Here is a 13556-nt window from a genome sequence, read left to right as displayed (position 1 = left end):
ATCTTTTTACCACAAGGAGAGAGAGAGGCAGAACAAAATCATAACAAAACTCCGTGCTTGTTTACAATGAATTCAGTATATGCAATATATAATCTATAACATAGATAATTTATAATTATAAATATAAAATAATTATAAATTGGCAATAATCAAAAGAGAAAGAAAATGGTGCAGTATTTGTCATGGTAAGATACTGTTTTCTATTTTCAAAAATCAGCATAAAGTAAAGGTCATGCTGTTTTAGAAACACACCTACAAATAGAAAGTTTAAAGACCTAATGGAGATTATCATACGAGCACCCTGCAAATCCTATTGTTCATTTATATTCATACTTGAACTTTTGTTACTGCGTGTATTAATGAATATTGGATTATAATGGAAAAAACATCATCTGTTCAGCATGGTTGGTCGTTTAGAGTTTCATTAGAAAACAAAACAACTTTCAACATAAGTGATTTCATCAGCATATTCAAGTTCCAAACCAGCTTAGTTTGAAGGTCACTGAAATAACTTTAAAAAATAAAGTTTTTAAAATTGTCTTATAGGAAAAATAATTCATTTTTTTTTAAAAAAAGAATAAAGTCCTGAGTAAGCTTTTGAAGTGTTGGCAATAAAATGAAGCATTGTAATCACACTTTCAAGAACTGAGCAGGTTGTTCATAATTTGTATTATATGTTTTCTTCTTTTTTCTACAGTAGCAAATAAGCAGTAGAAACTAATAGTCTTCTTCAGGGCCAAGACTCATATTTAAGCCTACTATTAAAGTATGCTTATACCTTTAATATCTTTCCAATTTGTAAATAATATGATTCAAAATAAATAATATGCTATATTCTCTAAAACTAAATATAGCTTCCTCTAAAACTAAATATTCTAAACCAGAATATTTTAAACAGATTTGCTTTGGTAGTAAGAGTAAGAAAAAAAAGGCCCATGGATTTCCATAGTGTCTATCATATCCCCCTCACAATTATTATGGTCATCCATGAAGAGTTAAACATTTTTTTTCTGAAGTTTATGGATTTGTTATAGCTGTAGAACAAAGCAAGTGATTTATTCAAATTATACAGATAATTCTGTTGTTTTGCAAAGATCATACAAACTATGTGTCTGTATGATCATCTATTTCGCAACTTCAACTTTTGATTAATAAATGCTCTGTCTTACATATTGGTAAACGTAATCAGAATGTCAAGTATAAGCTAGGTGGCATTGATCTAGCACAGTGATGGCTAACCTTTTCAGCTTGGTGTGTCAAAAATCGGGAAAAAGTGTAGCCTTCCTCGGGTCGTGTGTCACTTCAAGAAATATCAATAATTTGGTTTATGACGGACTGGGCTGGGGTGATCACACAGGGCTGTGAAACTCGTCTCCCTGGTCTCAGGGCTGCAGGTGCAGGATGTGGGGATTGGAAGGCCACCTTACAGGGCTGTGAACCTCATGGATCTCCTTTCCTCCTGTAGCGTTCCTGAGGTAATGAAACTGACAAACCTCAGTTTATGGCGGTTAAAACTGGTTCTCTGCTGCAAAGATCTCGCGGCAGCGGTGACACCACGCCTCCACGCAACAAGCAGGGAGCAGGGATTGGAGCAGAGCACAGGCAGCCTCTAAATGTGCAGGTTTTCCCCACACCAACAGGCGTGTCAGTCAAAGTGCTTCGGCGTGTCACAAGTGACACGCGTGTCATAGGTTAGCCATCACTGATCTAGCAGATGACCCTCAATTGTTAAGTACCTAGGTATACTTATCTCTGACAATGTATGGTCCAAAGCTCACTGTAACAGCATTGCTATGAAAGCATTAAGAGTTGTAAATTTAATTTTGTGAAGCTTTGTTTCTGGAAACATTGTATTGCTAATTAAAGTTTATAAAACTTATGCTAGACCAATTTTTAGAGTATTGTTCAACTCTTTGGAATCCCCACCATATATCTGACATCAAGAGGGTTCAGAAGTACTTCATGAGAAAAATCCTGCACTCTTCTGTACACAGTAGAATTCCTTATGCTACCAGGCTCAAAATTCTTGATTTGGATAACTTAGAACTGTGTCACTTGCAGTCAGATCTAGGTATTGCATACAAAATTATACATAGTAATGTTTTACCTGTAAATGACTTTTTCTGTTTTGATCGCAATAATACGCACGCAAACAACCACTTTAAACTCAATGTAAATCATTCTATGATTGTAAAAAATATGATTTCTGTAATAGAGTTGTCAAAGTCTGGAATGCCCTACCTGATTCAGTTGTCTCAGCTACAAATTTTCACAGTTTCAGTTACAAATGGACTTCCGTGGACCTTCATACATATGTGGTCAGTAGAGGGGGCGTGCATAAGTGCACTAACATGCCTATCGTCCCTGTCATTGTATTTTTATTCTCTTGTTCTTGTTCTCATTTTTGTTTGACAAATTCCAATAAATAAATTTGCAGGTAAAATATGTTCAGAATTTGGAATCCCCACCTGCAATTAAAAAATAATGTCTTTCTGAAATCCTGGAAAACTTTAGTCAGCAAGCATCAAAAATATTGAGTTAAAGGCACCAATGTCTGATTTGAGATCAAGTAACATTCTATTTGTAATTTTCTACAAATTAGAATCAATCAGTTACATATTATAATTTTTTTGAAGAATTTCATTTTAATATATGCTTTTAAAAGTTGAATACTGGAACTGAAAGAGGGAGGAGCTGGTGTCACGGTGGTTGGATGGGCGATCTTGATCCTCCAAGATCACCGTCGATATCTCAGCTGTTGGTCGGTCCCCACGGACCTAAACCATCCCATAGAGATGGTGATTGACAAGGGCATGTCCTGTTGATCCCAGGGACATCGCAAAGTCCCTGGTTGAAGCCCTTTTTGCAGATGGCGGAGAGGCAGCCTTCCAAGCTGCTGAAACTGGGATAGCTCCAGAACGGAAGAGATTGGAAGAAAGTGTGTCAGTTTACTTATTATTTCTTGGAGAGAACACCCTGAAAAAATTAAAGTGGACTAAAAGTGAAGAGGAAAGAGTTTAAGCAGTGTGATTAATTGTCAAAGTGAAAGGTTTTTTTTTCTTTTTTTCCCTTTTTATTGGAATTTTGAACTTGGCAAAGCTGTTTAACTTTAAGCTGGACTGGTACTTTTTAACCTTTTTATTTCTGTTTATATTTCTTTTTCCTTTTTTTAACAATCCTTTTGAAAAAAAATTTTTGATTAAGATTCTTCTGCTTGATTTAAGATTTATTTTTCTCCCTTTAAAAAAAAAGGGGTGGGGAGATTTTACTTTTTTTCTTTTAGTTCCTGGCTGTAGATTGAGGAGGGGGAAGTGAAAGTGAAGGAAAGTAAGTAGCACTGCCGCCCAGAGGCTTGGATACATTGTTTCTTTTTTCTTTCACTAGTTTGTGTTACAGTCAAGGACTCTGAGCTGTGTATTGGAAAAGATAGAGATGAACATGGCAATTTGTTTATTCAGGTGTTCATTTCTGAACAGATAGCGCGAGTCTGGAGTTGAAGTTGAAAGAAAGAAGATTGAAGTGACCTTGAAAAACTTTTTGTTTTCTTTTTGTTTATTAAGAGGAACATATAGAATATTTCTCTTTCTCCTTTTTCCCTTTTTTATCGTTGATTTTTTACTTTTTACATTTACCATTGTAACTAATTGGACTAAGATATACAAGTGCCTGAAGACTTTTTCCTTTTTTCCTTTGGAGTGGCAATTGTTTGCCTTCGTTTTTTTTTCTTTTTTCCTCTTTTTTTTCCTTTTCTTTTTTTTCTCTCTCTTTCTTTCCAGATAAGCATTATAAGATGAATAGAAAGACAACAGCTTCAGCTTCTTCAGTACCAACCTCCTCACCATCTGGAGGACAACGATCTATACAGACAATATTGCAACAGGAAAAAGAGAAAGAGAAGGAAGTGACATTACAGATAATTTTGCAAGGAATCCAGAAGATTGAGCAAAAAATAGAAAAGACAGATAAGTGGAAAATATTCAACAGATGATGATGAAATATGAAGACAGATTTAAAAAAATTGAAGAAGATATACAAAGAGGTAAGAAAATTGGAGATATTGATATTCGATTGAGTGATGTCGAGAAGGGCAGATGTGAACCATTAGGATGGGAAATAAATAAATCAGAATTTTATCTAAGATTTCAAAATATAGAAGAAGGAAAAGGTGAAAGCCTTGCTGAAATAATGGCAGAAATATTGGCAGAAGCACTGGAAATAACTAAAGAAAAGATGATGGATGGGATGAATGAAGTGTTTCATGTCTATACAAGATATGCAACAAGGAATAGGCTACCAAGAGAAGTTCACATTAGATTTACTAAGAAGATTATTAAGACACAGATACTCCAGGTGGTGAGAGAGAAAACACTAAAATATAAAGACAAAGAAATTGTGGTGCTGAAACAGATACCAAGAAGAGTAACAGAGATAAGAAGAGAATACTTATTCTTGACAAAAGAGTTACTTAAAAGAGGAGTAAACTACAGATGTTTGATGCCAAAAGGCCTCTTGTTCACTTGGCGGGAACAAAGACACAGAATTGACACAGTTGAAAAAGCTGAGCTATTCTACTTAGAATACTTTAGAGGAAAGGAGGAAGAAGAAAGAAAGGAAGAGTCACTGACTGAATTTCAAGAGGAGGTATAGCAGTAATTGAAAAAGAAAAAGAAGAAGGTGCAGTAGGCGGTGAACCCAGAGAACAATGAGAATTGAGATCTACTAGAGCAATAAAACCCTCTTATAAAGCTTAACATGGATGAAAGAAAATTTATTTCAATTAACATAAATGGATTTAATTTGGCTACTAAAAGAAGGAGAGTATTTCACAAATTAGAAAAATTAAAAATTGACATAATCTGCTTACAAGAGGTACATATTAAAAACAACATGAATATATACTAAAACAGGAAAACTTGGGAAATTATTTACGTCGCTCGCACAATCCAAAAAAAAGAGGAGTGGTATTATATATTAAAGAAACAATTTTTGCAGAACTAATCTACACAGATGATGATGGAAGGATTCTCATGGTGGAAATAACGGATAACAGCATTAAAACACTTCTAATTGCAATTTATGCCCCGAATGATAAACAAGAAGAATTCTACAGAAAATTACACATGAAAATAATTGAATTGGACTATGTTAATATTTGTATGATGGGAGATTTTAATGGAATAATTAATGACCGGTTGGATTATAAAACACAGAAAACAACAAAGAAAGTTAGAAAGATACCACCAAAATTCTTCCTTCGAATAATAGAAGAATTTAACTTAAAAGAGAAATGCGGAAAGTAAGCAATATTCTTTTTATTCAAACAGGCATACATCTTGGTCTAGAATAGATATGATATGGATGTCAGCAGAATTATTGACTAATGTACGACAGATTGAAATAGAAACAAACACTTGGGCAGATCATAATCCAGTGTCAGTTATTTGGAAAGGATACAAGAGGAGATCTAGATGGACTTTAAATACTATGATATTAAAAGAAAATGACTTTAAACAGAAAATAGAGAAAGAACTTGTTTTCTTCTTCAAAGAAAATAGAAAAGAGGATACATCTTTACAGAATCTCTGGGACATGATGAAGGCCTACACAAGAGGCTTGATAATAGATTATACTAGGAGAAGAAACAGAAAACAGAAAAAGGCATTTAAGACATTAGGGGATGACTATAAAAGATTGGAAAAAGACTTACAGAAGTCCCCACCAAAAAAAAAGATATTAAAAATAAAATAGATATAATTAAACATAAAATGGGACTAATGGAAAAAGAAGAATTTGCACAAAAAATTAAAAATGCCAAACAGAATTACTTTGAAGATGCAAACAAACCAGGCAGATGGCTAGCTTATAAACTGAGAAAGGAAAGAAAAGCAAGAAGGATTAGTCAATTAATAAATAAAGAAGGATAGGTTTGCTAAGGAAATGAGGAGAAGAAAAAAATTATACAAGACTACTATGGAAAACTGTACTTTCAAGAGAATATTCAAGAAGAAAAAATTAAGCAATATCTACAGAAAGCGAACCTACCCCAGATACCTAAAAATATTGAAACAATGTTAGAAGGAAATATAACAATGATGGAATTAACAGAAGCCTTAAAAAAACAGAATGTTGGGAAAGCACCAGGTCCAAATGGTTTGCCAGCGGAATTTTACAAGACTTTTCAGGAAATATTAAATCTTCATCTTTTAGAAGTTATGAATGAAGTTATGTTGAAGAAACGAATACCAAAAACATGGCCAGAAGCATACATTACACTTATACCGAAGGAAGGTACAGACCTGCAGCAAGTTAAAAATTATAGACCTATATCTCTATTGAACTCAGACTATAAAATATTTGCTTCAATTTTGGCAGAAAGACTAAAAAGATACTTAAAAGTTGAATACCGCAAAAGTAGATATTCAGATAACATACATGCTAACCCAAGGCATTTCAGAAGACAGTGCCAGAATTCACATGAAGGCACCAGGAATTGTAGAACTAGATTCATCAAGCCTCCAAAATCAGAAATTTCTGAGGATTCAGAGCCCAAAAAGGAATGCTCACAAAATGGAGCAAAAATTAGTGATTCAACTACTTTTGTCATACTTTATACAAATAATAAACAGTAATTTGATTTATGTGTATATGTGTGTCTGTGTATATCTGTGTATGTTTGCCTGTGTCTGTATAAAATATAAATTTAAAATGGAATTTAACCGTGAAAATGTGTGGTCATAAATGGCATAAGTTAAACAGTATCCAAACTGAGACTTGCTTACAGTGATGCAACTCTGTAAGGAAAAATAAATGTATGATAGTATTTTCTAAGCAATAGGAAAAAATCATGAAAAATCCTTCACAATAAAAAAACAGTAATCACAAGCAGCTGGCATCTGAATCAGACATGATTGGAAATGGATCCCAATCAGGAACACTTTAAATAAATGCATTTGGATGCACAGAGAAAAAAAATGTCCTCCAATACACACACATATACATATACATACACATACACACACACACACACACACACACACACACAACACATACAAATATAAAAATAAATAATTGCAGGCTCAACTGGTAAAAAAACACTCAAGACCATATAAGTTGCAAACAGGTGGAAGAATGTTCTGTAATTCTGTAAAACACACATACAGATACACAAACACTGAGCCATTGAGAAAAATACTTACAATAGCTTGATGCCTTTGTTCTTTACAACACATTTTATTTTATGCTATCGAAGTATTTAGAGCAGGATTTCCAAAAGTAAGATATTTCAAAAAGTTTAAAAATTCTCTAAGGATTCACAAAGGTACAGTTTTTAAAAAAAAGTAAAACAAAGGATAATTGCAAAGAAATTCTTAGCTTAGCATCTGTATTTAAAAATCTTTATGGAAAAGAAGGATTGCATTCCAGCAAGATATATCTATAATTTTCTACCGAAAACCCCTTAGCTTAAACCTTTTGCCATTGGCAGTTTTGGAAGGATAATTGTCACACATCCCATCTATCTAAAATAATTGACATAGCTGGTCATATCTCCTGCAGTACTCCTCTCTGGTGAAACCATGAAGATTCTGATGGTTTTATTTAAAAAAAAAAGATTCATGAGAAGCTTGTAATAGTTTGCCAGCAACTCCATCAGAATGATGGAGTTCCTAAAACTCAAGCAACCCTTTTGGCATTTGAAGCTTTTTCAGTAATGTATGTTTGAGTTGTCTAAAGGAAATATGTCCTCATGATATTGAATATGTTGATCTCTGACCACAATTGCAAAGATTGTTCTTATTTGCAATTAAATTTAATTGCAATTAAAATCTTAGCAGAAATATAGCATGTGTGTTAAATAGTAACAACATATTATTAGAAACTACATATGTAATAAATTTCCCAATGCATAGTTGATTTACTGTTTCATTGTTTATATGAACAGCCTCATGTTCCTATAAATACAAGCACTGAGCATGCTATACAATTCTCAGAAAGACTATTAAATAAAAAACAAACTAATTCTGCTTTGTGAATTAGTTCTTCATGCTGTTATTTTAATAGGGTGCTGATAAATGTGAGATAACTAAATTCAAGAGGCAGCCTCTTGCTCTGACAAGCATCTTAATAAGAATAGGATAGGAAATGCACTAGCTGTTGGAAGTGCCTATTACATCTCTTGCTTACACATGAAAAAAAAATTATACCTGTACAGAAGTGGTCTCAAAATCCATCATTTGGTCTTGTTCTTCATCCAACATTCAGGAAATTCTTTTCTATACCTTCTAAACATCATTTTCAAATTTGTTCCCAACCATGTTAAAATTTTTGCATGAAGAACTTGCAGGATATCAGAGCTGTCATTAGATGTCCAGCTCTATGCAATTTATGGCTTTTGAGCAGTTAACAAACTCTAAATAGAAAATAAATAAATTTATTAAATGAATATTTTCATATTTGAATGAAAGTCTACTTGATATTACTTAGGGACACCACCTGTCAGAGACTTTTTACAAAGTGTTTAGTATTAAATAATGATTTAAGAGATCTAAGACATCTCATTACCAGTGTTCATGAAGCTTTTTAGGGAGTAAAATGATTTGTTGAATAAAGTCTAAAAAGAGCTTTATAGTTTCAATCAACTGCAAAGATTCCAAAATTCTGGTCCAGAGTTCTTAATACTACCTAATCTCAAAAAAGAAAGTCAGGATAGGATAGGATAGAATGGAAGGGACTTTGGAGGTCTTCAAGTCCAACCCACTCCCCTGCTTAGGCAGGAAACCCTATATCATTTCAATGTTTGTCCAATCTCTTCTTAAAAACTTCCAGTGTTGAAGCAAGTCATTTCACTGATAAATTGTTCTAACTGCCAGGAAATTTCTTCTTAGTTCTAGGTTGCTTCTCTCTTTGATTAGTTTTCCTCCATTGCTCCTTGTCCTGCCTTCAGGTGCTTTGGAGAATATCTTGACTGCCTCTTCTTTGTGGCAACCCCTGAGATATTGGAACACTGCTGTCATGACACCTGAGTCCTTCTTTTCATTAAACTAGAGATACTCAATTCCAGCAACCGTTCTTTGTATATTTTAGCCTCAGTCCCCTAATCATCCTTGTTGCTCTTCTCTGCACTCTTTCTAGAGTCTCAACATCTTTTTCATCTTGTGGCGACCAAAACTGGATGCAGTATTCCAAGTGTGGCCTTGCCAAGGCATTATAAAGTGGAATTAACACTTCACATGATCTTGATTCTTTTCGCCTGTTAATGCATCCTAGAACTGTGGCTTTTTTGGAAGCTGCAGCACAGTGCTGGCTCATATTTAAGTCATTGTCCACTAGGACTCCCAGATTCGTCTCACAGTTACTACTATTGAGAAAGGTACCACATATACTGTACATTTTGTTTTTCTTGCCTAAATGTAGAACCTTACTTTTTTCCCCATTGAATTTCATTTTGTTAGATAGTTCCCAATGTTCAAGTTTGTTACTTAGTTACTCCTTTAATAAAAAAAAAATCCTATCTAATATGCTCTAATACCAGATCACTCCAGATTAATTTTTATTTGTGTTGCAATCATTCTTCCAGCCTGGCAGTATATTTACCCAGACTTATGGTACAACTCTGGGGCAATTCAATCTACCATCTTTGAGAGCAGACTCAAAGATGGTGTGGAAATTTATGGCAATCATGACAATCATGGACCCGACCCAGCTTATTACACATCCAATCCATGATGATGGAGAGGAGGCATACTTTGGATCTATGTTTTGTTTAGGGAGTGGTTATGTGATTTAGAGTTGGCAGATGTTGCCATCTGTCCCTTTTAAGGGACTGTTCACTAATTGGTGTCTCTAAAGTGTATTATAGCAGACTCCCCCTCTCTTGTGGAAAATTTGATTGGCCTAATGGTTCCTATTGGGTTTCAGAGTTATTTAAAGAAGTTTATTTCATAATTTTCATAGTTAATATCGAAAAATCTTTGAATATAAATACTTGTACATATAGGTACATACAATGCTCAGAAATACGCGTATACGTTTCTATTCAAATATTAGATAAAGCCATCTTGTGGTTGATATATGAACTGCAACATAAATACATGTCCTAATACAGAGAAGGATAGATTAGCAAACTTCAACATTGCATGCCTATTGTTTCAGAACAGTAAAATCTACAAAATAAAAATGTGACTGTACTGCAATCAACACTCTTGGAGCTATGGATCATATTGTTCCATATCAGAGCAGTCAACCTGAATCATATAAAAAATGTTTCCGGGGGGATTATTTTCTTTCAAATTTTAAACACATTTTAATTTTAACATTTACATTTTAAAATGATGAATGATTGTTGGACTTGGAAATGCCTAGTCTAACATGCAAGACTAGGGGAGGCATGATAGCAGTCTTCCAATATTTGAGGGCTGTCACAAAAAAAGAGGAAGTCAAACTCTTCTCGAAAGCACCTGAGTACAAGAAGTAATGGGTGGAAACTTACAGCATCAAGGAGAGATTCACTCTAGAACTAAGGAGAAATTTACTGACAATGAAAATAATATCAATGAAATGGCTTGCTTCCAATGTTGTGGGTGCTCCATCACTGGAAGTTTTAAAGAAATGATATGACTGTCATTTGTCCAGAATGGCATAGGGTCTCCTACCTCAGAAGGAGCTTAGACTAAAAGACCTCCGACGTCCCTTTCTTTTACCACATCCAGGGAAAAGAGAAATTCTATATTTCAAAGTGGACTTTCCTTTTCACAGTTATTAAAGAATTATAACTGAAGAAGGTTGTTATCTTCCTTTGGCACAACAACTGAATTTTGAAAAGGGTATTTCCCTGCTGTTTACTTAAGATCTATGGGCATTACAAAGATATCTGTAGTCATCCTATGACAACAAGTGCATTGGTGGTGCAGATTGACTCTTCTAGATATTTGCTTAAATATTAAAGACTGGGGAAAACATACTGTGTTAGGCTGATCATAGGTTTAAATTGTGTTTCTGAAGATCTTCAACCTGTATTCATCAGAGAATATTTAGATTATTTATTTATATAACTTTGTCTTTTATAACTTGAGAAAGTCTAAAATAAAGCAAAGCAAAGAATAAAGGACAAAATAAGAAAATGGTGCTCTGTCTTAAATTTTGCCCTAGCCCAAAGTGGGTGCAGAGTCTCTAACACTGGCATACTCAATGGTAACGTTTCACATTAGAATTATACTGCCAGTGATTAAAAAGTTTAATGAGGCTTTCTTTTAAAATGACAAAGTGTTTTTAAAATGTCAAGTTGCAGCAATAACATTACACTTAAAAGTATTACTAATTTTTGTAAATGCACAATAAAAGAATTATTTCAATAAAAATAGGAAATATCATGTACAAAGAAGTCATTCAGCATAAGAATATAGGGATTTCCTAAATGTAAATTTGCTTTTACAGTTGGTAATTCTAAGGAGTATGTGGCAATTTATCTTTTTACCTGCAGATGGCACAATAACATGGTCTTTAGAAATAAATGTATATTAGTGGGGGCAGAAGGAAACCAAATGCTGAACTATGTTAGAATATATATATATATATAATGATTTTCTGTATGTCTTTAAAAAACAAAGGTTACATTTGTGTACGTGATGTTGCAAACGTGTACACATATAAAATTATTTCAAATTAATATTCTATGTAGCCTCATCCATACTTATGAATCTTTTATTCTGTATTTAACAGACTGATATGCATTTTTGTACATGGAGGGTTAATGTGGAATGGATGCAAGCATAAATGTATACTTCTATCAAAATCCTAACTTAGAAATTCAAAATAATTAAGTACAGTAATAGTGTTCTTCTAGGACAGGGGTGTCAAACTCCCTGTCCAAACCCATGGGGCAGATCCTCTGCTAGTGCCTCTGCTAGTGAAAATGGAGCTCGGAGAGGCACTTTCAGCCATGAGGACCTTTTGCAGCTGTCTGCCAGAGAAAACAACTCCACTCCCCCAAGCTCTGATTTTACTGGCAGAGGGCTGCAGGAGGCCATCCAGGCTGAAAATGGGGAACAGGGAGGTAACCCGCCCCGGGCTCCATTTTTGCTGGCAGAGGGCTATCAAAACAAACAAAAACAAAACAAAAGGAGAAATGGTTCCTCTTTTGTATTTGAGCATGTGAGAAAGAACAGGAACTGAGAAAGGGAAAGAGGAAAGACAAAGAAAAAGAAGAGAAGGTGGGAAGAGAGCAAGGAAGGCAAAAGAAGGAAAGAGGGGAAGGAAGAAGAAAGGAAAAGGAAGAAAGGAAGGAAGTTATAATGAGAGTAAGAGAAGGTCTCAGGGAATTCCTGCCTCAGCACTTGGCCACCACAGGTGCCCCTGACATGAGTCCCATGTCATGCCCACCATGGCCATGCCCCCTGGTCATGCCCATCCTGGCCATGCCCCATGCCCTCACCCCGGCCCTTTTAGGTTAAACACAATCCTGATGCAGCCCTCAATGAAAGCAAGTTTGACATTCCTGTTCAAGGACAAAATAGTGGTAGCCTCCTTACATACACTATACAACTTTATTTTTTTTCCAATAAATTTTTATTATTTTCCACCAGTACAAATCTTAATTACTTTTTTTTAACATTAACATCCACCTATAATATTGTCTTATTCTTTAACATCTATTTGTACCTATCTTAGTCTATGTTATTTTTGTTTGTCATTAATCATCAATACGTATTGCCTTTATATTATAGTTATTATTATACATCTTTAATATTGTCTTATTCTTTTAACATCTATTCATACCTATCCTTAATACATATATTACACTTATTATTATACATCTTTGATCCTTCTGTCTATCCTATTATATCTTGTGTATCACTTTCGTGAGAATTCTTATTTAATCATCTTTTCTAATTCTTATCTCTCCTTTTCTAGCCACATGTACCATCTATGCCAAACTGAGTAGTATTCTGACTCTTCTTTCTCTCTCATTTTAAGTGTGAGCATGTCCATCTCAGCACAGTCTGCTATTTTTTGTATGATTAACTCTTCAGTTGGGATCCTCTGCTCTTTCCACATTTGTGCGTAAGCTATTCTGGCCACTGTCAATATGTGTAAAATTAGATATTTAATCTTTTTCGGTTATTGTTTTTGAATAATCCCAAGTAAATAGATTTCCTGTTTGAATTCAATTTGGCATCCAATAATTTCTTATGTCCACTTCCTAATTTTATTCCAATAGGTCCTGGCCTGAGGGCATAGTCACCACATGTGATAGCAGATACCATCAACTTGTTGGCATTTCCAACATTTTGGGTTGGCGTTCGGATATATCTTGGCTAATCTTGTCGGGGCTAAGTGCTACTGATAGAACATTTAATATAAATTTTCCTTGTATGTTGCGGCCATTGTTAATTTATAATTTATACTCCATAATTTTTCCCACTCATCTAAATTTATATTATAACCAAAATTCCGCGCCCATGCTATCATCATATTTTTTACTCTTTCTTCTTCCATTCTAAAATCTAGCAAGTATCTGTAAGCTTTGGATATAAATTTTTGTTCTGGTCCAATTAATATCT

This window comes from Notechis scutatus, chromosome 5 (genome assembly GCF_049901735.1).
Source record: "Notechis scutatus isolate UNSWTSFEM ecotype Mainland chromosome 5, rNotScu1.2, whole genome shotgun sequence".
Lineage (NCBI taxonomy): Eukaryota > Metazoa > Chordata > Lepidosauria > Squamata > Elapidae > Notechis > Notechis scutatus.
This window is presented reverse-complemented; position numbering follows the sequence as displayed.